A 27,503-nucleotide genomic window follows, 5' to 3' on the forward strand; every position below is an offset into this window, starting at 1 on the left:
TGACTGTTTGCACTGTAATTACCTAACAGAAGATGAATCCCTCATCTCTGTTGAGATGTTAACAGAGGAAAGGATGGAGACGGAAATCTGTCTCGTAATCCTGGGATTGTGGAAACTATGAGGAAAAGGAGAGGAGGGAGTGAAAGCAAAATGAGAGCAAAACCGAGCCGAGCAGGGAGGGGAGCTCGGCTGCTGACTCGAAGCTCTGCAGCGTGGAGCTTTGAGCGAGAGACTCGCTAAGCCGTGCATGTGTCTGTCGTGCTTGCTGTGATGCAGACTTGCCTTGCCTTGATAGCCTCCCACCACCGCTTCCACCACTCAGGCAGCTGGCTGCGCCGCTGTGTTTCAACAGCAGCTGCTGGGCTCCACAATCTTTTAAGTATCTCTTTCTGTGACTGAGGATTTCCTGCCCCTTGGAGGATTCCCTCTCATTTTGACTTAAGTAGGCTGAGAAAAAGAGACAGATTGTAGAAGGAGAGGACACAGCGGGCCGGGAGTGACCTTCGGTGTTGTGGTAAGAAGAGGAGAATCGGTAACGTGCGGGATCCATCAGGTGTGTGTCACCACTTAAAGGGATGAGTAAGAGAAACTACTGTGGGTTTGAAGTGCCAGTACGTTCAGAGGCAGTGCATGTTGCAGTGAAATAAATGCTCTGTATTGAATAGTAATTGATTTGTGCTGAAATGCTTTGAAGTGTTTTTGTTTTTTCCTCTATACTACTCTGTTGAAGCATGCCAGTCTAATGAGGACAATAGCGAAAGGAAAGTTTCAAGAAAGTAGGCAAAATAGAGACGCAACTACGTGTTGATAAATGCATTCTAACATCAGATGGATATTGAGAGCAAGGGAAATATAAATGGATAATGCTGCAGATGGATGGAGCAGGAGACTGGGCAGATGTACTTTCTGCCAGCTACAGCTCAGTGATGATGACAGACATGTTTTCTTGTGTTTTGTTTTGCCGGCCTGGACCTGACTGGTGAGAAAAATGTCTGTTTTGAGTATCAATCATCATGAGCTGGGTGCTGCCTCAAGGTTGCAGAAGTGCTCCTACAGATTACTTGGACTGTCTGTGTACCTTTTTTATTTATTGATTTGTTGCATTGTGCAATTTTACTGCAGCAATCAGCCATGTGGACAGATGAAGGAAATAACATTGACCATCTTGCAATAGTTCCAACCTTGGGTCATGGAAGGTCATGCCACTGTTTAGTCATGTTCCCTAAACATTGATACCGAAAACAAGTGATAAACTTTCATGAGAACTGTTAACCCCGATGATAGCTGTTTTCTGCAGGACAGTGCAGTTCTCCCTCTAGCCACCTAGCTGGCTAAAGAACATGATGAAAGGACAATGTACTGGTGTATCTTCTAAACTTCCTGGATTACAATCTGATTAGATGTCAGTGACACACAGGAAAAAAGGTCAGTCTTCAAAAGCTTCAGTCTGCAACTCGCTTGACCCAGTGAGCTACACACACTAAAACCCTATAAGTTACTCTGTGTCCATGCCTTGTCAGTTTAGAACCATTTTGCCAAAAGAAATTGACGTCTTTTAACAAAGCGGATGATCTGTGTGTAACTTTTTATGTTCAGTCGGGTCTCTACAGTCTGAAAACCATGTCTGTGTTGATTGTTGACATGCAGTGTTTTTTTTCAGGTGTAAGAATTGCTGTTCTTACACCTGGAACAGCACAATTTATTTTTACAAAAAGAAAAAATAGGTACGTTAAAATGTGAACAGCACTCTCTGGCTGGTGACAAAGTGTTTGTGTGGTCATTATTTTCTTAGATCATTTCCTGCATCTCTACACCTTTGTGCACATTTCTCTGCATAACCATCATTACCAGATATTAAAGCAGAGAAACACAATGTTCGAAGCCTGCAAAAGTTTTCTTTACCCATCTTGGTTAGGTGTGGCGAAATGGCCTCCATATTCTTTCCAGATATTTAACAAAAATCTGTAGTTTTTATAACTGTATGCAAAAGTCTAAAAACGGATCAGAAAAGAAAAGCAATAGAGGGTGAAATACAACCACAGGTAGAGTAATAAATATTAATTTAACAAATTCTTCAAAAACAGACAGCTTTAAGTTCCATTCATCCTGAGTATAAAGTATAAAATACAGTCATGTCAAAAAGAGACCATAAATTAAAATTTTAGGGTTTATGGTCTTGGTTCTCCCTGTCACAACAGCTGCTACCTTCCACATTTTGTACCCTCCACATTGTCAGGAAGTTTCTCTCACAACTGTGTTTGAAGGTTGATTATGCAAATTAATAATGTGCTAGTGTTTGTTTAATTATCACCTCCAACGTCTTCAACTGGTTCTTGTTTGTGACTTACCCATGCTCTTCCTCTTTAGCTGTACCTGTTGCATGTCTATACTTCAACATATCTGAATCAAATGGCTGAATTCCCTCCTCAGTAAGCAGTCAAGTTCTCCGGAGTCCTGCTGATCACTTCATTGTTTGACTTGGGCGTGTTGAAGCAGAGATGCATATAAAGGTTGTAGGACACTGGACCTGAAGACACCTGGTCTAGAGCGTCTCATTAACTTAATTGCATTTAATCAACCCAGACTTGAAAACTGATGGATAGGATTAAACCCAAAAAACGGATTTATCTTTTTCATCTTGTTCTACTGCCCTGCCAATGTGCTCCAGTGTTGATGCAGTTTGGTTCACTGTAACATTCCCATTTGGAATAGTAGGGAATGTTACTGTTGTGGTTTCTCTATTGACTTTCAATGGTGTCTAAAAAAACTGCCACCCATATTGAACTGTAGACACAAATTATGTGCACTCAAGATTGTCATTGTGGCGTCATAGCAGCGTGCTCATATGGTTGATATTACATTTTACTCACCGAATTAAAATGTATTATGGTCCTATAGTTGAGTTAGTATTTTTTTCATGTTATCATATTGGGTTGTCTCCAGTTAACAACGGCACACTGACTAGCATGGAATTAGGTTTTACTCTGGCCAATCCATTTTGTGATCTGTGACTCAGCAGCACTTTCTGAACTAACACACACACACACACACACACGCCCGCACACACACCCCGCCTTGTGCTGCTGTTGAGGTTGTTAGGATTCTGTCCTCGCCTCCGTATTGGTATACCACAGAATATTGACTGTGAATATGTGCCCTGATGTAGTGGATATGAGCTGGAAGATTACTCTGTCTGAAAAGAATAGAGGTCTACTCCATAATACTGGCTTGTGTAATATTGCATTGTTTGCTTAACTAGATTTTCTGTGTTCATGTGTGTCTTAATGCCTGTAACTGTGCTCTGCAGCACTCATAAATTTCTACCTTCTCTAGAGCTTTTAGACCAGGGGGTGGGGGATATTAAATTGCTTTCTCTTTGCGCTGTCTGCCAACCATGAGCCAGGTTTATAATATCTTTCATTTAACAAATCTCTCTCAATCATCAAATGGGCTAAATGTACGCAAAACGTTATGCTTTTACTGTATTCATTTAGCCTCTAGCATGGCTGTGGGGGGGGGTAAAGTTTTGTGGAAAAAAAGTGTTTCTGTGTGTGTGTTTTCAGCTCAGGATAAACGTGTTATCTGTGTGTGGAGGGAAGAAGGGGGAGATATTTTCCATGATAGATTCTGACAGAAAATTTCATTCCCTATATAAGTGCTGCTGGAGTCTGTTTTTGAAGCTTGCAGAAGAGTGTGAGTGTTTATGAATGAGCAATATAAATGCACATATTTGTGTACATATAGGTGCTCTAACATTTTTTTAATAAAATTTCCACTCTGTACTTTGTCCTTTTTGTGTCCTTTATGCTTTTAGGATCTGTTAGACAAGGCAAATTTGGGATGGAAGGAGAGGAAGGGAGATTGCATCTTCTTCCTCACTTTCCTCTTACTGGTCCTCCTTTGTGCTATTATGGCTATAATGAAGGCTCATTTATCTCAATCTCAGCACAATCTCATCTTTCACAATGTGACTGCTGTGCTTCTGGAATGAGGATGAGTGGGCCTTTTTTAGGGACCAGTCACGCCTGTGCCTGTTTTAAAGGTAGATGCTCGAATGCATTTGGGGATTCAGTGACTGACATGTTGACAGTGGGCACAGGTCAGTACCAGGCATGCAGAGGTTTTTAAAAGTAAGCTTCAAAATCACAGATATATGCAGTCAAAGTATAAAGTCTACAAGAAAGTGTGTAAAGAGAGTAAACTGAGTTTTTGTAATTGTCTCTTACTTTCTGCATTTGGCTGTCCCTTTCTTATCTATGCAGTGTTTGTAATCTGCAGGAAAAGAAGACAATAGGTATAAACTGCAGAAAGCACTTGAATAGTACAACTATTTTTAGCAGGTGTTTATCTATATTTTTGCTTAAGGCTAGTAATACAAGTTCATGCAACAATAAATTAATGTTATGGGTAACATAATTTGCAATAACTATATAACTAGTTCTATGCTTCAGCAGAGGGAACCTCTTTTTTTCTGTTTTTAAGTAACAGCAGTTGATTGTTTTTGTTGTAATATTGTGTTAATACCACAAAACCATAATATTTCTGCTCTGGTTATAATGCTGTCCAAATCTCACACCAGCTTATGCCTAGTTGACAACACTCTTTGAAAGTGGATCTCATTTGATACAAAAAGGGCTGTGCAGTGTTTATTTGGTTATCATTATGAGGGCACACTGCTGGAAATAAACTGGATCAGTAAACACAGATTACATAAAGAGCTTAGATTAAGTAAGAATCCTTTTGAGCTCATGGGTTCTCCTTGTCCCACTGGAGCAACTAAGGAATGACGAGCAGAGGACGAGGTGGATTTCGAGGCAGACGCACAGAAACATGGATGTGAGCAGAAAGATAATGGCTGACTAATATCATCACTGGTCCCATATCCTCCAGGTCTGATGAAGAGCCTCTCTGAGCGTTCCCAAACGCCGTGCTATGATCAGCCAAGGTCACAGAGATTCATGGCACCGCGCTGCAGATTGATGCTTAACTCTGTCTGGAAATGGCACAATCTAATTTGGCCAATGGGCTTCCTCCCTACTTCAGATGAAAAGGATGATTCTCTTCACCCTGGGGCCCTTTGAAGAAGCCAGTGTGTATGTGTGCATAATATAGTGTGCTAGCTCACAGCTTGTTTAGTCGAAGGTGCGTGTTTCTCTGGACATCTGGTTTTATTACTTCTTGTGTGTACACACCAGCATAGATATGTGTGGATGTGTTTAGTACTTGGATTCAGATGTATATCCCTCTTCTCCAGTTTGTGTGCTGCCACAGCATGTTGTTAGGTAATCCATTGGAAGTGATTGGCAGGCCATGATATTGGTTTGGGAATAATAGTGCTATGATAACTCAGCAGTGTTTGCATCCAGAGGGAGACTCCCAGGTAATCGCATTGACTCAACGCAATTACGGTCTTGAATGCATGTGCCTATGACAAGACATTGCTATTTTTCATTTCCTCCTATAAATGTCACAAGCTGTGGCATTTATGACTTATCGGTGTGCTGGGGTGTGTGTGTGTGTGTGTAATGCTGTCTTGCAGCTTAGCAGACAGAAGATTGCTTGTGAGATTTCTGTAATGTCTATAGTTGCGTTGCAAGTAAGCTTAGTAGGCTGAGATTTTAAGAATATGATAACCTTGAGATGAAATGCTATATTTTTATGGTATCACTGTAATAACACAAACATTTAAAGCTAAAAAAATAAAATGCCATTATTTAATGTATTTAAAACTGAATAGCAACAATTTTTACTATTAAAGTACTATGTTGACTTTTTGTCAGAGTCAGAATGTTATTTATTCTTCTGTGAAAAGTGTTTGAATCCTTGCACTTCTGTTTTTTTTTTTTGTTGTTGCACATAAATGTTTTATCCTCCAACAAACTTTACTAACAAGGAGCAATAGCCCGAGTAAAAGGAAAGTTACAAAAATGAATGAAACGGTGGTGAAACTTCCCTGGATTGGGGATCCTACAAAAATTATTTATAGAGGCAAGTATTTAAAGCAGGGGTCTCAAACTCCAGTCCTCGAGGGCCGCAGTCCTGCAACTTTTAGATGTGCCTCTGCTGCACCATACCTGAATAGAATAATTAGGTCCTTAGCAAGACTCTGGAGAACTGATCTGCACAAGGAGGAGGTAATTAAGCCATTTCATTCCAGTGTTTTGTACCTGTGGCACATCTAAAATCTGCAGGACAGCGGCCCTCGAGGACTGGAGTTTGAGACCCCTGATTTAAAGAGTGCCTCCAGTTCAGGAGGCTAGAAACAAACTCAGAACAACATTCAAAACATTGGAGATGTTTCTTGGGTCAGTTAAAGTCAGTTCATGGTTCAACAATAAAAAGAAACTCTCATGGAAGATATTTTTGCATAGAGAGTTCGAAGGTCAAAACATGTACTGACCAAGAGGAAAACCCATTTCAGATTTACCAAAAAAAACAAAAACAAATGATGATCCAAAGACATTAGGAAACTGAAAAGCAAAATATAGGTTTTCAAGTTTTAGTCAAAGACCAGATTTGCATCAGATTGAATACATGTAGAGTAAAACCCTCATTCAGGGAAGTATTTGTAATGTGAAGGGGGACATATTAGTTTCAGTGGCTCACAAGCTGCTTGCGATTCTCTCTCCTGTCCAGCTTACGGCAACTTGACTCATCTGCCAAGGTTCTCATTTTAACAGCAGCTGGTGGACGATTTTATTTAGAAAAGTTTTATTTTGAACTTCCACCTCTGTTCCCCTCTTCCCAGTTATCCTCTTTGGAGTGTGTAGTGTCGTGAGTTGTTGCAGGTAATCAGGAAAACTCAAACATAGACTGGAGTCTTAGCAGTATGTATTCTGTCAAGTGGAATAGATTCTTTCACAAAGCAATAGAAACAGAACTGAGAGTGCTGTAAATGTCGAGGGGTCCAAATAAATATTTTTCAAATGTGAGGAAGACATGTTCCCTACACATATAATTGTTGTGACGTCTATGACCTCCTTGCCAGTTGTCCTTGATGTTAGTTGTTGGTATCAGCATTGCTCAACCAGTTATTAGGTTTAGGGGCCAATTACTTACGCCTGGGGTCAATTGAATGTTTTTTTCTGCTTAAATCCTTTTAAAAATGTCACCGTTTTAAATTTTATCTTTCACTGATACTAACATTTGCTTCATCTGAAACAGCTAAGTGTGACAATAAGAAAAAGCTAAGTAAATCTGTAAGATGAATAATTTTCTCCACACTAACAACTTACTTTAGAACAACCATTTGAGCAGAACAATCTCTGAATGCAGTAGCTCAAATTTATCAAAGTGAAAACACCAGGCTGTGTGCCTGTATAGGCAAAAGAAAGCTTTTTATTGCAGTACTTGTAGAAAGTCACAGCTGCAACAGAAACTCTTGGCATCACTCTTAGAGAAGTTGAAAATAATGAAAGTACATCAACAAAGTGCACAGTCACAGTTTTTGTCCAGGTTGATTCAAGGAGCTGTTGTAGGTGAAATGCAATGCAGCAGAAACTTGAACATCAATTACAGTGATGGAGTGAGCCAGTGCTAGCAGTGTCAGAAAATACAATCTCCTCATCTACACTTTTTTTTTTTTTTTATTGGGCAAAATTTCACCATCCTTGATCAAATTTTGTGACGACAATTAAGATTAAGGCTCAAGAAAAGAATAAACGAAAATGCACAAAGTTTTGCGAATATAATGCCACATGCAGTTGACACCAGATATTTATTTCTGTTTGCTAAATTCCACAATGAGAGAATATAAAATGTATTTATTAGTTTTTTCAAGATAAGTTTCCAGGCAGAATGATTTAACTTCAATGAGGAGATAAAACGATGTACTGTGGTGTGAAAAAGTGTTTATTAAAACATTGCCTCTTTGATTAAATGTAGTTTTTGCTTGTCACACTTCAGTGTTTCAGAACATCTAACCAAATTCAATTATTTTCAATGCAAGTAAATACAGAATGCAGTTTTAAATTGGTGTTTATTGTTAAGGGTGGGGAGAAAAAAATCATCCAAACTTGTGTGAAAAAGTGATTCTTCCTAAACCTATTAACTGGTTTGGCTGAATGTTTCGCTAAAGGTCTTAGAGATCATGTATTTCTTAGAGATGTATCCTGGAAAATTAATTAAATTGGTTTGATATCCTGAAGACACTGAAAGTGTGACAAACATGTCAAAAGGAAAAAGGAAATCAGAAACGCTTTTTCACACCACTGTAACAGTAGAAACTTCTGTGATCTGCTTTACATCAAAAAATATTGATCAGAGACCCAGACAGATCTGCAACGCCAGTGGATCAAAACTCCAGTACCTTTAGTTTAGCCTACACTGTTTTATTTTAACCACTTAGCAGTCATTAACTGCATGTAAGGAATCGCTAAGAATATAATTGTTGTTCTTAAAGTGCTGATCATAAAGAGCCAGGGCAACACATAGTGCTTTATATAAAAAAAACCCAAAACAAATAAGTAATGCAGGTGAATGGTAGGGGTCACTGGGTGAAATAAAAGGACTGCATGTTCTTAGAAGTTGACAAGAGTAAACCAGCATTTGCATGTTGGTCCAATTCAAAAATCTCTGATAAGGAATTTACTCCTCAAATTGTACTGCCAAGTGAAAAGTGTCTTTCTGCAACAGTAAAGTCTCTCCACTTCTAAAGGAAATTTATATACATTCAGAAGAAAGTTGATGCTATTTATATTTATATAAAAGTGTTCAGTTCTACAAAGTTAACCCTTTAGTAACACAGTTTTTGTGAAACTGTGTTACCATCCTCTATAAAAGTGTAACGGAGTTTATGTGGATCTATTAATTTCATTTAAAGTTGTAATGGCAATAAGGATTACAACCTGCTTCATAAAAATGCTTCATACAGCTTTATATGCAGCAAACATGTGTGAAAGCACAATAAAGATCAGAAATAAATGTAAGTAAGTAAAGTTTATTTATAAAGAGCTTTTAAGAGACATAAAATCACAAAGCGCTGTACAATAGAAATCAAACTTAAAACCATACAAAACATAAAACCAACATAAGAAACACAATAAAATCAAGAGATAAAAGCCTGGGAAAATAAAAATGATTTTAGTTGCTTTTTAAAAACCTCCACAGAGTCAGCAAAACGGAGCTGCAAGGGCAAGCTGTTCCACAGCCTTGGGGCCACCGACTGAAGAGCCCTGTCCCCGTTAGTTTTTAACCGTGTTTGTGGAACAACCAAAAAATTGTTCCACGAACACGACTAAAATGTCATGTTAGTGTGACAGTAACTGACTATTCAACCTGCTAACGTGTTGCTTTCATGTATAGCAAAAAGACTGACTATTTATATTCTTTATGAAAGTATGTACCTTGGATTCAGGGATGTAATATATTTGAAAAAATATACTTTTTACATGTAAACAAGGATTTGGACCACACAAGATATTTGTTTTACACTATAAACAATGTTTTGTTTGTTTCTAGGAGCTTTGCATCATTTTCTTTGGTAATCAACTAAAATCAGCAGGTTTAGCTGTTATACTGACAACCTTTCTGATTGTTAGCTTCAGTCTGGGTTTTTAATGTCAACCGGTTTTATTATTAGTCACCTTTGCTGCCGATACCTTTTTATTCTGAACAGAAGAAAAATGGAGTGTGCGCTTGTCACTTTGCTGCTTTACAGTTTCTTACCCGATGGAGCTGTGTGGATGTTTCCCTTGCACGACTTTGTATCCATGGTAGCATGGAGCCTTTGATCAATGTGGAGTTCAAGTTGGTAATATTTATGCAAATGTTAATTTATACTGTCTGGCATGTTTACTACTACCTCGTTGCAAATGCTGAGGCTTTACTGACCTTTTAAAATCCCTTTCAAACATCTGAGCATCTGTTTTTAAGAAACTTTGCTGGGGTTGTAGCGTTTCTCACCCCTAGAAGGAAGTCGGCATGAGGGCCTAATATTCGCCTGGTTTATAGAAACAATCCCTCTGACCAAAACCTTTTGAGCTAAAGAAGGTCACAAAGGCAAACAATTGTCTGTGTTTATCTCCACTCCCTTGAATTGTGATGTTACTTCATATAGTATACTACTTTTAAAAAGTTGGGTGACAAAGCAATTCTTCTTGCAGATGCTCTGAATATGTAGATTTAAGATTAATTAACAAATTCCTATCAAGCATCACTGGTAGTGCATCCCACATTAAGATACTTTGCAGTGTTTTTACAAGCCATGGTTGGCAAAGGTAACTTTAAACTGTAAGACTGTAGTTTGTGGATGTTGTACTCAACTTATATGGCCTTCCTTCTGCTTGTGTCTCCAGGGAAGCATCTGAGATGCGGCAGTGTTGAACAATAAAAAAACCCAGAGATATTGAGCCTGGTCATTGAATAGTTTTAATGATGATGTAATTTTAAATCTGTAACATCAATTGTTGGAAATTTTTTATTATCATTAAAGCTGCAAATGATTTCATCTCTTGTGCGATTTTGTCAGGAAAGTGAAGACGTAGGACCATGAGGAATTTATAAAATATGTTCCAAATCCATACAAAAACAATGCAAGAGAAAGTAAAGAATGAGACTGACATGAGTCGTTATTGAGGATGGTTGAGGCATCTGTGGTTCAGCTGTTGGGGAAGCAGAAGGTGAACAGGGTGTACCAGGATAACAATACGAGGCTGTGGATCGATAATGTACTCTCCAATCCATAACATATTAATTGGGGGAAATGCATTATTACTGTTAAGAGATGCCAGGTGTACAGGGCAAACTCTCACACTCTGAAACAAAGATTTGCAGCCAAACAAGGCTGAGGGACAGAACACTGGATCTGGGAACAAAGCCAAAGAATAAACATCAATCCTCCCCCCTTTCTCTTCTTCTCTTCTCTTTTCTTTCCTCTTCTCCTCTGTCAGGATTCATTTTCCCAATGCGCCTTTTTTGTTCATTTCATTTCCTTTTTTAATATCCTGATTGAAGTGGCCACCTTTTCTTGTTGTGGTTAATGAGGAGCATGTGTCAAAGTCCAACTCACTCGACCGTAGAGCCAGGGATGGCAGTGAAGCTTCTTTCTCTGCCTGAATAAAAGGAGCCTGCAATCCATATTTAAAGTGAAACGGCTAAATGTAACATTTTTGATTTCAAGTGAACCTGAATGTTTTCTTTTTTTTTAAACAGCTGTGCTGCATTTTCTAATTGTTTGAAAAGCAGCAACCTATTTAGGAATATGTGATCAGGTCTAATTTCCCATATATTATTTAATTCATGATTCATTCATTCAGTTATACCACATCTTCTTGTCAATACAGTAACACACTAAATATAAATCCTGTGTGCAAAAAAAGTCCCTAAGTTGCAAGGTTTGCAGGACCTCATCATATACGGTGCTTTAGCATTACACATGTATGGGTGGACATGTTGAACTACTGCATGTGTACTGACACTCTGGACTTTGTATTTGGCATAGTTTCTTTTAACAGTGCCGTGTCTGACAGGACCATCCTGGCTCTGTGTAGTGCAGTAGATTGTACTATGGATTTTATACGTTGAAATGAGGCTATTAGACTTGACAATAAGTGTGAAAAGACTTGACAGGCTTGTTAAAAATAGAATGAGCAGTGGCTTTGTAATGTCATTAACGCTCAGTTGTGCTTGGACTTTAATGCACAATGTGTTGTGCCAACCTAGACAAATTACCATTTTGAGGAAACTCTACTAATTTTAATAGAAAAGGTTATCTTCTTTGATTTACCGTGAATTGCCCTCATATTCCTTGAACTTTCAATCTTCGTTAGGTTAAAAACACAAAGAATCTCAAATAAAGTCCATTGAATCAATTTAATTCAGTAGACATGCAAACACAAAGAGGTGCATGGAACGCTCTTCACTTAAGCTTAAGGTCGATGGACTTTTTTTATAAAGAAAATAAAAACGTATCTTTATGATTAAAACGAGCAGCCGTTTTATGTACTGATGTTTGTCTTCTGTACAGCACTTAATCTGTCCTGAAAGGTGTTATACAAGTAGAATTTTACTTATTTACTACTTTCTGTTGTGCTGATGTCTCAAAAAATCCTCCCAAAAAGACCTCGGCTTGTTGAACTGTGACAAAATATGGAGAAGTTCAAAGGGTGTGAACAATTTTTGCATGGCACTGGACATCAGATAACGCTTTTGTGAGATAAAGTTGAATTAAAGAACATAGTTTAAATCAATAATGTTAGGTGATCTCGTTCACGTTTTATGAAATCAGCTGCAGTGGAGAGAAAACTGAAAATACTAAGCTACTTGTCATAATAACAAAGGGTGTAAGTTTTTTCATTTTCTCTACTGATGCTACTCTTATCACAATCAGCATCGTAACCATAATTACAACAATTACACAGCTCAGCCTCTCAAGTAATCAACTTTCATAACAATTTAGCAAAAAATACCAATACAAGCCATGTATTTTCAAAACAGTGTCTTATTTAACATTTGTCCTCTTTCAAACAGTTGTGTTTACTCCTGCTGCAGCTGCATTTTGGATCTGTGCCCCCCTGAGTCTACATTACTACAGCTATTCACAGCAATGCTTCATCTGTGCACATTTTTACTACCGACACCCTTTATCAGAAACTTACTCGTATGTCGCTTTATAAAAAAATCTAGTATGTATCAAACAAACAAAAAAAAATCTAAATATTTAGCAAAATTCCCACAATTGTTTGTTTCTGAGAGGTTTTTTACTTTCCCTAAACAATTAAACTCCCTTCTTGAACTTCCCCTAGCTTCCAAAGCATTCTTCCTATCCCTGCCATCCACCTTGTGATGGAAAAACATTTTATATTAATTTGAAGATCTAGGGATTTTGTAGGCTGAGCTGATTATTAAAAACTACCCAATAGACAGCTAGTCCAACCATATTGTGAAATTGCCACAATAGTAGTAAACTGGACTTAAGTGATGGATTTAAACAACTTGCAGGGATGCCATTTCTTTCTCTCATATAATCCACTCTCTGACCATGACCATCTTTTGCTGGAACAGGACCTGTGTACCCCCTCATTTAGATAGTCTTGGAGCTAATTTGATGAAGCACGCAACCTAAAGGACAAATCAGTGTTCAGAACAAAGCTCAAGTAAGATTATAAAGTCCAAGCATGAATGTACACCTTAAGATTTATCAGATATGTTAGACTGCTGGACGTGAAACTGGATTTACCTACTTGATCTACAGTGAAACATTTATTTACTACATTTATTGACGTCTACTGTGCCTTTGATTGCATCATTTGAATAGAAATGTGTGAACTACATGTTTTATTACTAGCAATTAGTTGCTCAGTCAAATAAAAAGCTTAGAAGTTTAACAAAGTCTAATTTTCATCCATAAATATTTTTTCTGCATGGCATTTATGTGATGCATCAGACTCTATTGTGAGACTCCTCTAACATCTCCAGTTTACCTTTTTGTACTAAAATCACTCGGGTTCTGCTGGTGACTCAACTAATTGGTGTTTGAATAGACTTTTTTTATTGTAGACTTTTAAAAGTAGATGATTTAAAGTACTGTACCAAACATAATGCCCTGAGCATTACGGTATTAGTTCTCTGGTAAATGCTAATTACTATTCGAAGATCAGATAGCTGGATAGACTTTGAAGACAGAACTTTTACAAATGATTTTGTCCTTCCTACAGTAGCACTGGTGTGCTCTATTTGTTATTTAGTGTTTTGTGGCAGAGGGAAGTCTTGCTAGAATGATAATGAGCCTCTGGAAATTGAACTCGATGACTTTTGTTCTGCATTGGAAGAGCTTGGCGAGAATAAAAAGCTTATATGGGATAGACATAGGGCAGGACCCTGTGGATTTACTGGGTGGTGCATGGCCCTGCTCTCAGATGTGGGTCTGACCTCAATGATAAAACCACAATGATTGTGAATTAAACCTTCTCTCAATAGGCAAAAATAAACTATTGCACAATTTTTCCCCTGTGCCTAACCTTACACTCATAAAATGAGTCAGAATGTATTTAGTGTAAGAGAAGATCCTCTGGTCCTTGACAGAAAGGTGAGCCAGAGATGTCTAATTTTCCTTCAACCATAAATGCAGATAATCATCAACACATGAGGGATTCTTTGCAGTGAATTGTAGAAATAACCCTTGATCTAACATCAAATGAGAAGGAAACTTATATCTGCAATATGTTCGACTGGCACATATTTTTCTAATTTCATTCTAGGTTCAGTCCAAGTGTGGTTCAGCCACTGTTTTAAAGATGGTGAAATATTTAACTACATTTTAGATACTCGTAAGCAAGAAGTCATCCTTCACCAGACAACAATTTTCAGTTGAGGGCACTGAGTAATTAATGTAAGAAAGGCTAAAATCTGATGTATTAATTGAAGTAACGTGATATGAAGCATAGTTAAGATGCACAGCTGCTGAAAAACATAATAATCACCACATTACATACCATCTTTGTAACATTATCTGAAGTTGAACTCTGAATGAACTACTGTGACAGTCTCATGATCCTAAAAAGTGCAAACTTTGCACATTTAAAGTGGTTTCTGCTTTGCGCTCACCTCCTACAGCAGCAAAACAAGCAGTTTGGTTCACTGTTTCTTTTTTTTTTTTTTTTTTTTGTAACCCCTCCAGGGGGTCTTTTTGTGGGCTCTAGTGTCCCTTTTTATGAAGTAGGCTGACAGGAAAGGGGGAGGGAGAGGGGGGAAGACATGCGGTAAATGTCGCCGGGTCCGGGAGTCGAACCCGCGACCGCCGCGTCGAGGACTTGAGGCCTCCAAATGTGGGTCGCGCTAACCCCTACGCCACCACGGCACGCCCGGTTCACTGTTTCAAATAAATATTTGAAACAGGAAAAAAGAGGGTCACCAACTATTATGTGCATGATTTTTTGCTAGAGGAAATCCTGCGTTATTCAGAAAACTGTTTTCTCAGGAGGAACGGCTTGATTTATATTTGTCTCTACGTTTGTAGAACAAAGCCTCTTACTTCACCTAATTTTGGTGTCTGGGTTTTTTCACTAGGCTTTTGCTTTTCCACTTTTGTTCTACTTTGACCGGCATACTTTTCTGCTTTATTTCTCGAGTTTTTCCCCTGCAACTTTACTCAAACTTTCTAAAGATTTTTAATGAGGTACAGGTACATTTTCTAACATCTGATTAGAAATTTGTGAAATTAAAACGGGTCAAAGACCAGCTGAAATTTTTTTTTAAATGCCGCATCGCATTGTTACGGCTAATAAACATGCGCCACTTAGAGTCGTACAGGAACTGCTCTACAGTATTGTTATATCATATCAATATGGCCAAGTAGGAAGCCATATGTAATTTAGTTTATTGTCGCGGCAACAGTTTGATTAAAACAAATCTAAGTTTATTTCTTTATTGTTCTCAGGACCTCAGATTTCTTTGGTTGACTTACAGGTGGATGCTGAGTGAGCGCTAACAACTGTGTCTTCTGAAATATGAAAGTACAAAATGCTTATAAAATGGTTAAATGAAGCCAGCATGTTTGAACCTGTCGTATTTGTGTTTTTCAGTTAGAAATAGCAAAGGTTTATTGATGGCCTTGTGTTTGCAGAAAATCGGCACGAGTGAGAGAAAAGGGAAGTGTACGAAGCGTCCAACTCCAGCTTTATGCATTTATCTCAAAGCCGCAGCTAAGCTTAAGCGAGGACAGAGGGGAAAATGGTGGACATTCAGACATGGAGGGGGTGAGAGAGAGCACAGAATCAGGAGGGTTGCCAGAAGCCTGGCTCAGGTTTTGTATCTACGATGGACATGGATGCTGGAGCTCTATATGCAGTCAGAGATCGTATTTGTTCAGAGAACAAGGACTGTGCATGTGAGAGAGAAATAAAAAAAGAGATACTGTAGTTTTGCTACTAGTGTGAGAAAAGCGGTTTCTGCACTTCCTTCCTTGCCATCTCTGTCCTCTCTCTCCTCTTCTCTCTCTGCAGTGAGAGGAAGGTAAGGCCAGATGAGTTGCTGTGTTACCGGGAATGCAGCAGTGAGGGAGGTGAAGCTTTATTTTCCAGTGAAAGGTGTATTTTTCTCTTGTCAACAGCCAAGAGAAACTCCCCCTCCCAAACTCCATCTTATTCCTTACATTTCTCTCTGCTTCCTATCTTCTCCCTTTCTCGTTTCTTGTCTCCTACGTGAAGCTGTACAGGACAGATTGAGGGTATTATTTTTTTTTCCTCCGAGTTTTTCCTTCCATGCTGTGATACTGGAAGTCCCTCTCTGCTCCTGTTTCCAAGATAAATTTAAAAACATTTTTTCTACAGCTGCACTCAAAGTCACCCCCCCTTACACTCCCTGCGTCTGCCCCTCTATCCTACACATAGACCTCCATACACACCCACTCTCTCAAGCCTCACATACACAACCCGTCTCTCCATTTCTTCCTGTGGCTGTGCTTCTTTCTTGAACACTGACATCAGATAGCCTCCCTCCAGCAGTCCACTCCTCTGGGAGGGATTTGCATCTTATTTGCATCTCATGACAGATTAAATAGAGCAAACTGTGCTCAATCTGGAGTGGAAATGATGAGGAGGGAGGAGAGGAAAGGTGAAAGGAACCGAGGAGAGGCGGTAGACTGGTGACAGAGGTGCACCTCCGAGCAGCTGTTACTGTGACTCTCCTGTCCCATACCCAGCTAATGTGGCCCCAGAATGAACCAGTTTATATAAAACAGAGTCGAACTGGTCAGTGGTTAGTTTTACCTTTTAATGTGCTCTAATCAGTACCATACGGCTAAACATGACTTAAAATATTGCGTTTTAGGATATGCATAAGACACAGTTAAGGATCAAATTATTTTTACATCTGGCAGATTTAGGTTTCAAATAATTCAATTTTGCCTAGTTTTTGTTCTGACTGGAAGAAGTGTCAAAATTTTAGAAAGGCCCAGTCAGAGTCCTAATTTGAAGCTGATGTGGAAGGAGCTAAAGATTAGGGTGATGGCAAGGAGCCTTTCCAACCCTTGGAGTTAATCACCAAGCAAAAATCATTAAAATACCAACAGACAAACTAGAAACTGTTGAGCAATTATGTAATTATAAGAATGGCTAAAATGCTGCAATACAAATAAAGAAGAAAGGTGTAATCATCAACCATTTTTAATTTAAATTAGTGGTGGAATTCGTTTAAAAAATTTTCATTGCGTTGATTGCAAGGCTTGTAATTAATCACAGTTAATCAAACTACTTCAACAAATAAACATTCTCAATTTAAAACCGTTTTTGCTGCTAAATTGAATAAATAGACATGTGAATTCTACAACAAATATATTTTTTGTTTTTAAATCTTAGGTTTCTCAACCATCAGACTAATGGAAAGTAGTAAACTACGTCCATTCCAAACTCAAGTGTTTCAGAAACTTTTTGTACACACAAAAGACATTTCCAACGTCCCATCAGATAATGTTTTGAAGCAAAACATTAACCCCCATTGGACCAAGAGAAGCGGCCACACCAAACCCGCTGTGGTTTCGCAAACCACAGCGTTTATACCCGCAAATCTAATATACCGCAGATTTACGGTTATATCAGAAACCGCTGAATTTAAAAATTTGTAGCGCATCAAAAACTTTGAAATTGATTAATCAGAATGAATGCACTAATACGTGCAAGACATATCACAACATTCTCTAATATTATAAATTGTGCAGTGAATCGTTCAGCCCTAATGAAAATCATGTTTATCAAAATTTCCCAGGATAAATGTTGCCGTTTAATTGTAAGGAATAGCACGTAATAGTACGACTAAACGTTGTTTTCCCAGTTAATGGTGTGTCTCCACTCAATAGTTTCTTCCTATCCATAAAATCTGATAATAGCGTAGGAAAATGAGAGTGCCTATTAAATTACTTACCTAAAATAAAATATGATTGCATTCTCTGAATGGCGAGAGGCTATACTGTTTAAAAAAACATTTTGCCATATTTTGTAGAGCCAAGTTCAAAAAACTGTGGCAAACTGATTTTTAACAAAGATGTGTAAATAAGATCATTTTAAATCTGAAACTTTCAAGCCATGCAGAGCTCAGGTGGTTAGTAACATTACAAATTAATGTTGCCTTTTAACCCTGCTTGATTCGGAGCTAAGTGTTGTTTACATTCAGTCACTGTCTGTGTCTAATTTTTCTTGCAGTGCATCAATTGTAACAAGGAAATGTTCTGGTAAATCAAACAAGGTTTTGCACTCAGAGATTGAAGTAGCAAGTTTTGTTTGGCATTTACAGCTTGTTGGTTTTCTATTGACTTTATTAACATTACTCTAAAAATGAAACATACTTCACGCTCATCTGTTGTTGCTAGTAGGAATGTCATTACAATATTGTTAAATATTCCTTTTGCAAACTGATTAGAAACAATGTCCTTTTTAACCATTGGCAAGCTATCATTCTGTTATTTCTAGCTGTGTGTTGTCTTTAACAATTTACTTTGGACATTTATTCAAACAGAAATGAGAGTGAATGTGTTTTTTTGATCCCCTATATGTTGAATTTTGTGTGCATTATATTTCTAACTTGTGCACCCAGCTCTTATTCTTACAACTATGTGAATGAGTATTTTCTGTGATAATCTACACTCAAATAAGGTTTTGAAAGACATAATCAAGCCTGAAATTAAATTAGCATTCCCCTATGAGGGATGAATGTGGACTAAAAACCAGAACTGTATTAGCTTGGGAATGTTTACAGTAAATCCACACACACAGAGTTTCTTCTTATTTAGTCAGCCATTTCGCTTATTGCTGCCATCTGGAGAATATCTAGAGTGAGAAGTATACAAGATTTTACTCATCAAACTTTGATCAAAATGTATTCATGAATCCTGGTAAATGTAATAACACTTAAGGAAACAAAACCACAGGCGCAAAATGATGATAAATGATGATAATTTTCACATCTTGCTGCTTTGATTAAATCCATGCCAGTCAGCACTGACTCTGAAGTATGTACTTATGGTCAAAATAAATCGACCTCTTTAGCAGAGTAGTTTCATTCAAGTTCATACACTGTACTGAGCAGACATGCTTTTTTGGGGGGTGATATGTTTGATAGGGCAGAAGATATTTGTTTGTGTAATTTCATATAAGTCAGTGTGTGACAATGCTGAGATGAACCCTGACGCATCGTGCAGCTCCGTTATAATTACCTTACTGCGTCGTCTCCTCAACGGCAAACGCCTGTGAGGAAGAGGCTTTTTCAATTAGAGCTTATTCTCTGTCTGAGCTCCAGTCTCTGCCACATGCTCTGTGATTCTCTGTGTGTGTATTCGGTAACCTTTCTAATTTCACACTTGTTAAGTTTCCTTGTAAAAGCCAACATTTTAGTAAGAAGCCCTCAGGATGGGTGAATGTCATTAGTAATTGTGTGGAAGTGTGTGTTGCCGTGTTAGATAGAGCAGAGATTAATTTAGTAAGTGAAGAGACGAAGACTCGCCCACAGACCTTTTACTACATTGTCTTGGACAGAGACCCAAACACACACACGCACGCACATATTACAAGCAGAATACATTACCATGCTGTTGCTTACATTCCTGTGACAAAATGAGGTGATCAGCCGTTTGCTGTTGCTGGTGATCCCAGACCTCTGCAGGCATATTTTGCCTTGTGTGTTTCATGTTGATGATTATGCTCTCTTTCCGTTTGTTTCTCTACATGTGTGTGTGCCTCTCTCACTCCTCCTCTCTCTCTGTAATTTATGTGTTGTTGTTGGAGCTGGTGCTGATAGGCCCAGAGATGGCATTTAACTAAAGAGCAGAGAGGCTGTTAGCTTCTCCATTCATCTAATCAATCTCACTAATGAAACCACTGTCCTCTCCACAGCCGCTTTCTTCCCTGTCTTCCTTCATTCTGCCCTCTACCTTCTCATCATTTGCTCTCCATGTGCCTGCATCCATTCACTCGGTATCCTGTTGGATTTTCACGGCTGTTGTTTGGTTTCCTTTTATCCTCGCTCGCTTCAAACATCTGGCCTAGATTAGCGAGCAGCAGAATCGTTCCCAATGAGCCTGCTTTTTTTTTTTTTCTTTATCACCATTTCAGCAAAAACTTGCAACTCCTCCTTCCCCCGCCAGAATGTATGGTGGATTGACCCAGTTAGGGTGAGAATGGGTATTGTGCCTACATGGTAGTGTGTATGTGTCAAAGTGTGTACTTCTGCCTACTTGAGGTTGTGTCTTCTCCTGAATGTTTCACAAAGAAGCTGACATGATACCCCTGCAGGAGTGGATTATTTTGTCCATATCGGGGAAACTGCTTATATTGATTTGCCTTTAAAAAGCAGTTTGAACACCAGGTTTATTTGAAAATTAGATCTATATTACCGTGTTTCTGAAATGATATGTAATAGTCACGCCGTATGTTGCACATTTTGTAGAGGCTGAATGGAAAAACATATTTATTTAAACAGATTGGTTAAATATCAAACAGAGTTATTGTTGCACTCCACAGGCTGTACTTACTTAGGACTTACATCAGTGAGATAATGACAATCTAAAGATATGTCATTTAACACAATGTGTGTTAAAAGAGCTGTTTTTCAAAAACCAATAGTATTTCCTTTGCAGGCCCTAACATCCGCATGCTTGATGCTGTTTTGCTATCAGGCAATGACATAAAATTTAGTTTGCTGTCTCATTACTTCAAATAGTAAAAGCTGATGAGAAAGAAAGGATCTCAGATTTTCTGCCAGTCTCGATTTTCATCCCACATTCTTGAGCAGGCCACTTAATGAATTTGAAGATATTTGGCGTACACTGAATGTGGCAGTGAGTTTTTAACCAACCATTCCAAAGAAGAAAGCATCAGTCTAAAACGACGACATCAACTAATTATACATGCTTTATTAACAGACTTAAGTCCATGTAAAGTCAACATAGAACAAAATATAAAATAATGAAAATAGAAAAAAAAATAATGGAAAAGGGGGGGGAACATAATACAATGAACTAAATCTATCTACTGCACGTATAGGCAATCAAGTAGCAAATGTAATTCAAAATAATTTATCTGTACATTAAAGTCTTTGAGGAGCCTCAGAGCAAGAAAGGAGGCGCCGACACTAGAAGAGCAGCCATCATTAAAAAAATCAAACTCAAAAGGCACTTGAGAACCCAGGCAGAAACCTGGGATCAGACTGGGGAAGCCCCAGAAAGAAAAATTGGCAAATGACTATAAACGAGACTTATTATGGACAGATGCAAGATTTATCCTACAAATATTGCTACTTAATTAAATTCACACTCAGATCTTTCAAACCATGCGTATTTTTATTAAACAATCGGTAGAAACGACTGAATTTATTCAGCTGTAAATTAAAGCTTTTTAGCTGATTTTATTTTTCTCCAGCAGTGAGGTAACAAGATAAATAAAGCAACGATTTCATTACTGGGGAGCTGAGGAGAAAGAAAACAAGTAGAACAAAAGTGATGAAAATTAGAGTGAAACATTGCCCTTGTATAAATTGCTGTTGTGGTTGTTAGCGCTCAGCCCTGAGGTCCTGATGTGAGGTGGACAGAGACCTTACAAAGGGTCTTTTTGGAAAGGTTTTTCCTGCAGCAAGGTCACTCCTCTACTCCATCCATCAGTGGTTCTCGGTCTGAATCCGCCAAACATCCAGAGGGTTTTCTTTGACCTCTGAGGACAGTCCTGTGTGTCTACTTTTATGAATATCAATTTAAAAACTAACGTAATAGTTGCTTATTTTCAAAAAATCCAAATTGATTTCCTGATATAAAATTATAGCATACACTTTGGAACTGTAATGTCCAGAGTGGCGGTGTGCCAGTGTTCCTCACACACTGACACACAAACACGCATACAGGGACAGAAAAACACACGCAACATAAATCAGTTTCTTGAAGGCTGGTCTCTAGTGAGGCCATTTTAACTTCAGTGTATAAATACATATGTTATGGAGAGTGCACTTTTGCTTGTGTTTGAGTGTTTGCATCTTTGACTTTGGATAAATCTGCTGAGTAACGGTGCAGAATAGGTTTGCTGACCTATGTAGGACAAAATATATCATTCATAGTGCATTCCCTGCACACATACGGACATGCATAAATAAATGTAGAAGGCTGTGCACATGAAAACTGTAAGACCTTTCGCTAAGCAGATCCTAGTGCCCTGCAGTGTGTACTAGTGATGCACAGATGAGATCTTTGTAGCTCATTTCTGAGTTCCAGTATTGATAAAGCTTTGATGCCCGTTTTAGACAAGTGACTTATTTTTAGGAAATATAATATAAACGGATATTGGGGCCTGACTGACAGGCAGCCTCACTTCTGCCTTCTGTTATTTGGATTGTTAATAGTGATTGCATGCAAAGAATTTTAAATAAGTTTTTTACTTTGACCTACCGTAGGTTGATAGGTGGATGGTCTTAAAATCCAAAACAAAAAAGTTATCTGGTAAAATTTTATTTCTCAAGGCTACTTTCTAAGGCTGCATTTTTTTTTTACAAAGTCGATAAATAATTATTTCAAGTAATCATTATGTTACTAACCAAAACAATCCTTAAGAGCGGCATCTCACGACTAGTCAGCAATTGCAGGCAACATTACACTGTGCATCGGGAGGTGCAGATTTACCGAATAATTTCTAGATACACTAAACATCAACATCTTGATATGTTGGTTTCATTCTTAAATGGCATCTTTCTCTGTGACTCGTCTCACTTTCATTGGAAATACCTCAGTGGCCGTGATAATGTCTTCTTCCTCACATCCAAAATGGTCATTTTTGTGATCTGATAGCATTCACTGTTTGGAGGAAGATATGATTGACAGGTCATCGTGAGGGGTGGTCGAGCTGAAAGTCAGTAAATTGTGGTCAATACTTTCTAGATGTATAAATAAAGATGCATCTTATTATTCATTTGTTTTAAAAATCATATACAATGTGGAATTCTACCCTTGACATGTTTTGAGTCACCTCTTGAATTGCACCATTAAGGAGGAAACGGCAAAACAGAGATCCTGTGATTTTTCTCTGTCCCACTGTGAGCAGAAGATTATTGCAACCATTTCAGCTTTGACTCCGTTTTCAAACTCAATACACATGCATACACGGCTCAGCCGGATGGGCATCAATCACTCCTCAAAGCTTACATGTCAGGTGTGTTTGCTGCCACTTACTCCTACGTACCTCTCCAGGCTCACCGACCAAAGACCTCAATCAGGATTTACATTCACTGCAAGCACCTTTTTGCTCCTTTACACACTCACTCCCCGGAAAGACGAAGAGGAACACACACTTACGTCCAAGAATGGAACCTTCAGTGGTGTTTCGCTCTACAAATTACAGTAAAACTAGATGATGAAATAGAGACTTGAGCCTTTTATTTTGTGAGATAAATGAGTGTGTGAATATGATAAGAGGAGGAAAAGAGTGGATAAAAAAGATGTACAGAGTAAAGGTGTGAAATTGAAAGAATCAAGGCAGGAGGAGGGACAGGGTAGATGTCTGTGTGTGTTTGAGATGAGTCTGCATAATCGTGCACGGAGCTGAATGCTGATCAGGGACAATAAAACCTCCATTAAAGATTTATCCTGGAGAGACAGAAGGAGGAAGGGCTGCATGATGGAGAGAGAAAGAAAAAAGCTAGAGGGCAGGCATGGAGGTAGAGAAAGCGCTCAGGTTTGTGTCATGGAGTGGATTATAGCAAAGACACCTCTCTCCACCCATCACTGCAACACACACACACACACACCCACGCACACCCACACACACGCCCCTATACACGGGGTGTTCAGACTCTGTGCATTTTAATGGCCCTGTCACCTCCAGCTATAATACCAGACAATGGCTCTTTGAGCAGACACTCGTCTTCAGAAGTGTCTTTCGTGCTTTCTGACAGGCTCATGCGTGAGCTAACTGGCTAACTCACCACAATTATAGATCCCATCTGTGTAGTCACGGCGCAGCAGCAGCAAACCTTAGCAAAACAAGCCCAGGACCACTCTGTCAAAATGTCACTAGGCTGTGCTCCAGGCGAGACACTCAGGCGCTTTTTAGTTAATATCTACAATAGCTTTCCAGGGAGGCGAAGGCTTGGGGGTTGGGGGGAAATGAAATGAAATGACATGGAGAAAATGTAATCTAATTCACCGCACCCCTCCTCTTCCTCCTCCAATGAAGTCTGCTGTCAGTTTTATCTCAGCTCTCCAACCTCATACCTCCGTCTTTAACCCCCCCACCAGTTTCATCATGTTTGAAATGACTGAGATTCTGGATTGATGCTGATGACATTTGAGCATGTGCTTTAGTGTTTCACTTTTAAGTGACTGACTGGTTGACTCACAGACTGGATGTATGTCGAGACGAAGGAGGAAGAAGGGCTGAATCAGTGAAACAGAGGAAATGGGAGTTGAGATGGACTAAGAACAGGATAGTGTCTAAAGTTAGTCACCTTTCTGAGGCTTTTATAAGATATTGTGAACTTTTGTTAGAAACAAAAAATCTGATGAAGTGTCTTTTTATTTAGTGAGAAGTCATTACGGAATCACTGCATTATTTTTTTCTTTGCAGCTGACTCTAGGGTTTGTAGTTCCTGTTTTGAGCCAGGTTTGGTCTTGGTGTCTTAGTTATATAGACAAATCCCACCTATTGACTCTTGAACATTGTTATTACCACAAACTATTTTAGTTCTACAGCTGTTCTATCTGTGCCTCACTTTCTATTATCTTGCCATTTGCTTTGGTATCTACAAAGATGTTTCACATAGGGGCAAAAGTTAAGAAATCAAGGTCTCTTAATTGGAAAATAACTCATCTAATGTCTTTGACCTGGGTGTGTCCATTTTCCTGTTTCGTGTAATGCACATAATGATGAAGGGTGTAAATGTTAGGGTGCATGACTGCATCAGGACGTAGTACTCGACTTCCAGTGTCCTGCATGTCTACAGTTTTTCCCTCCCTCAACGCAGGGAGAAATAAATGAGTGTTCATTACGAAGTCTTTGAAGAAGTTTATTATCCACCTGTGTTGGAGCAGGGACTCTTCTAAAACATCCAGGACATCAACACTTACGGCCTGAAGTGCAACATCCGTAGAGTAAAGTACATTTGTTTCTTTCCTATGCCAACACAATTCATGAGTGCAAAAAAAAAATATTGTTGGTGAAACACATGATAGGATCATTCAGACTGCCGTAATTTGGAGCTGCTTTTGGAGTTTTACATCCTGACGTACGCACATTTTCAATCCAAATACCCACGTTTGTTTCCTTTTCTCTTAACCCTCCTGTTATGTTGCAGGTCAATTTGACCCGTTTTAAAGTTTAACATTTTTTTTAATATAGCTGGAAGTATTTTTTTTGCATGAAACTTTTTCTATTTGTCTTAATAGGTGCACTCTATATATAAATTAAAAATGTATTCATTTTTACACATGTGTAGCCCCCCCCCCCCCCCGCGTCTACTTTTTACATAGATATTCGGGTCAATTTGACCCGGCAGTCCAGTTGAAGTGCAAAAAAAGATAAAAAATGTCCAATTCTATATGTTTCCTTGCAGCTATGAACCATATTTCACCACACACACACAAACACAACACACCACCCACATACATGCACACCCCGACACACACAAGCCCACTTTCTATTCTCTTTACTTCACTAGGAAACTGTGAGAAAGCAGGTGTTCATACAACTTTTGACGGGAACCTTTTCTGTTCCCGTGGACAAACTCCACCCACTCAGCAGAAGTGGAGGAAAACATAAATATTCTCTGCATGACTCATTTATCTTGATTTTAATCAGCGGGTCAATTTGACCCTGAACAGTATGTGTGTCTCAAGTTCAATTATAAAGATCAACCATTGGAAAAAAAAAAGTGTAATATAAAAATTTTTACCAAAGATCAATTTCAAGGAAGTTATTGTTTTTTGTGTCTAGGTTTTTTTCAGTGGACATTAAAAATGTAAATTCAATTTTTTATGTCCAAATGAGTAAATGAGCAGGTTGTTGTTATTAATCTTTAATTTCTGAGAAATAAAAAATCATTATTGGACAAATATTGATTGAAATGGTTAGTATTGGAGTTAATAATCAGATACAAAAATGTTTTGGAGGAATTTTTTGATTTCTGACACTATTGCATGATTAAACACTCCCTGGGTCAAATTGACCCACGAACATTATTGCTGTACCTCAGAAACAAACATAAACAGGAGGGTTAAGATGGTATACATTTCAGATTCAAATGTTTTAAATCCCAAGAAAAGTGACATTTTTCAACGTTTTGTGATTATTCATAAATGATTAGTGTGTCCATAACTGCTAACTGATGTGGTTATTGGTGTTTTTGAGAACACTAAAACAGGGAAATAAGAAAATAACATAACTCGCCATGAAAGCTTGCAGAAATACCCACGTGTTCTCAAATGGACAATAGTTTTTGAATTCAGTATATATAAAGTTTTATCTGTGGTTGATTGAAATCATTTTCTCTTTTCCCTTCACAATGTTAAATGGTCTAATTTGAAAAGGCTTTATATATATATATATATATTTTTTAAAGATAATAGAAGAACACAAAGATTGAGGCTGAAATGAACATCTAAAAGAAATCAATGAAGGCAAATTACATATATAAATTACTGACAAACTGATGTAGTAAAAATCTATTTTAAAAAATCAATAAATTTAACTTTCTTTTTATTGCCCGATGAAGTTCCCAAGACATCTTCTTGGCTGACGATTACACTTATACTGGCTTATAATTGGTTATGCCACGGCTAAGATAAGATATGCAGCGCTAGCCACATTATTGGCTTTCCAGAGCAAGATGGTAAAAAGTCTTAACATAAATACTTTTATTGCAGGAGCATTGATCTCACATAGAACCTTTAATTTGATTAGATCTTTTTCAGAGGGGAAAAGTGCCACATTAAACAATTGTTTTAAGCAAACGTGTCAATTTTGAGTATAGGTATTCTTAGCAATATCTGAATTTCTACTTTTGTTAAGCACATTTAGGTGAACGCCGCCATAGATGATTGAATGGAAAAGGACCTATATTATCTGATAAGAGGGTAAACAAACTCTTTCGACTTTATCATCATGTCAACCAGTTGTTTTGGGAGAGATTGTAGGAAAAAATATTTCCTGTCATCATCACAAACATAAGCATGTGGAATAAATACATTCTGTTTGTTCATTATTCTCTGATCACAACTTTCTAGTTAAAATCCCTCCTTAACTTTGTCTTGTTTGTTTCATCTTCTGTATTTGTATCTATTTTTGGAAAGAGGATTTGCTGGCTATTAACTGTTTGATCCCCATTTTATTGTGTGATGAAGTCTGAAGTTGAGCCAAGGCCTCCTGTCCAACTCTACTGAGCCTGATGACGGCCAAAACCTTTGGCTGTTCTCATTTGTCTGTGTTCCTTGCATTTGAGACAGTTGGCACTGTCACGGCTTACTTCAATTTTTTTCTCAAATATGCACATTCATGCTTCTGCAATACTCTGGTTGTCACATGTCAGTTACTGTTAGCAGTGATCTT

At 38.2% G+C, this 27,503-nt stretch overlaps 1 protein-coding gene across 4 annotated transcripts in view; it reads left to right on the forward strand.

Annotated features, from left to right (window-relative positions):
• Positions 1–221: 221 nt before the first annotated feature.
• dab1a (DAB adaptor protein 1a) overlaps positions 222–27,503 on the forward strand; it is a 256,990-nt gene continuing 229,708 nt past the window's right edge. For all 4 annotated transcript variants that reach the window (XM_032572408.1, XM_032572409.1, XM_032572410.1 and 1 more), the window contains exon 1: positions 222–553. The gene's annotated coding sequence lies outside the window, so the exon portion shown is untranslated. The remainder of the gene's footprint in view (positions 554–27,503) is intronic.

This window comes from Xiphophorus hellerii, chromosome 9, assembly GCF_003331165.1.
Source record: "Xiphophorus hellerii strain 12219 chromosome 9, Xiphophorus_hellerii-4.1, whole genome shotgun sequence".
NCBI lineage: Eukaryota > Metazoa > Chordata > Actinopteri > Cyprinodontiformes > Poeciliidae > Xiphophorus > Xiphophorus hellerii.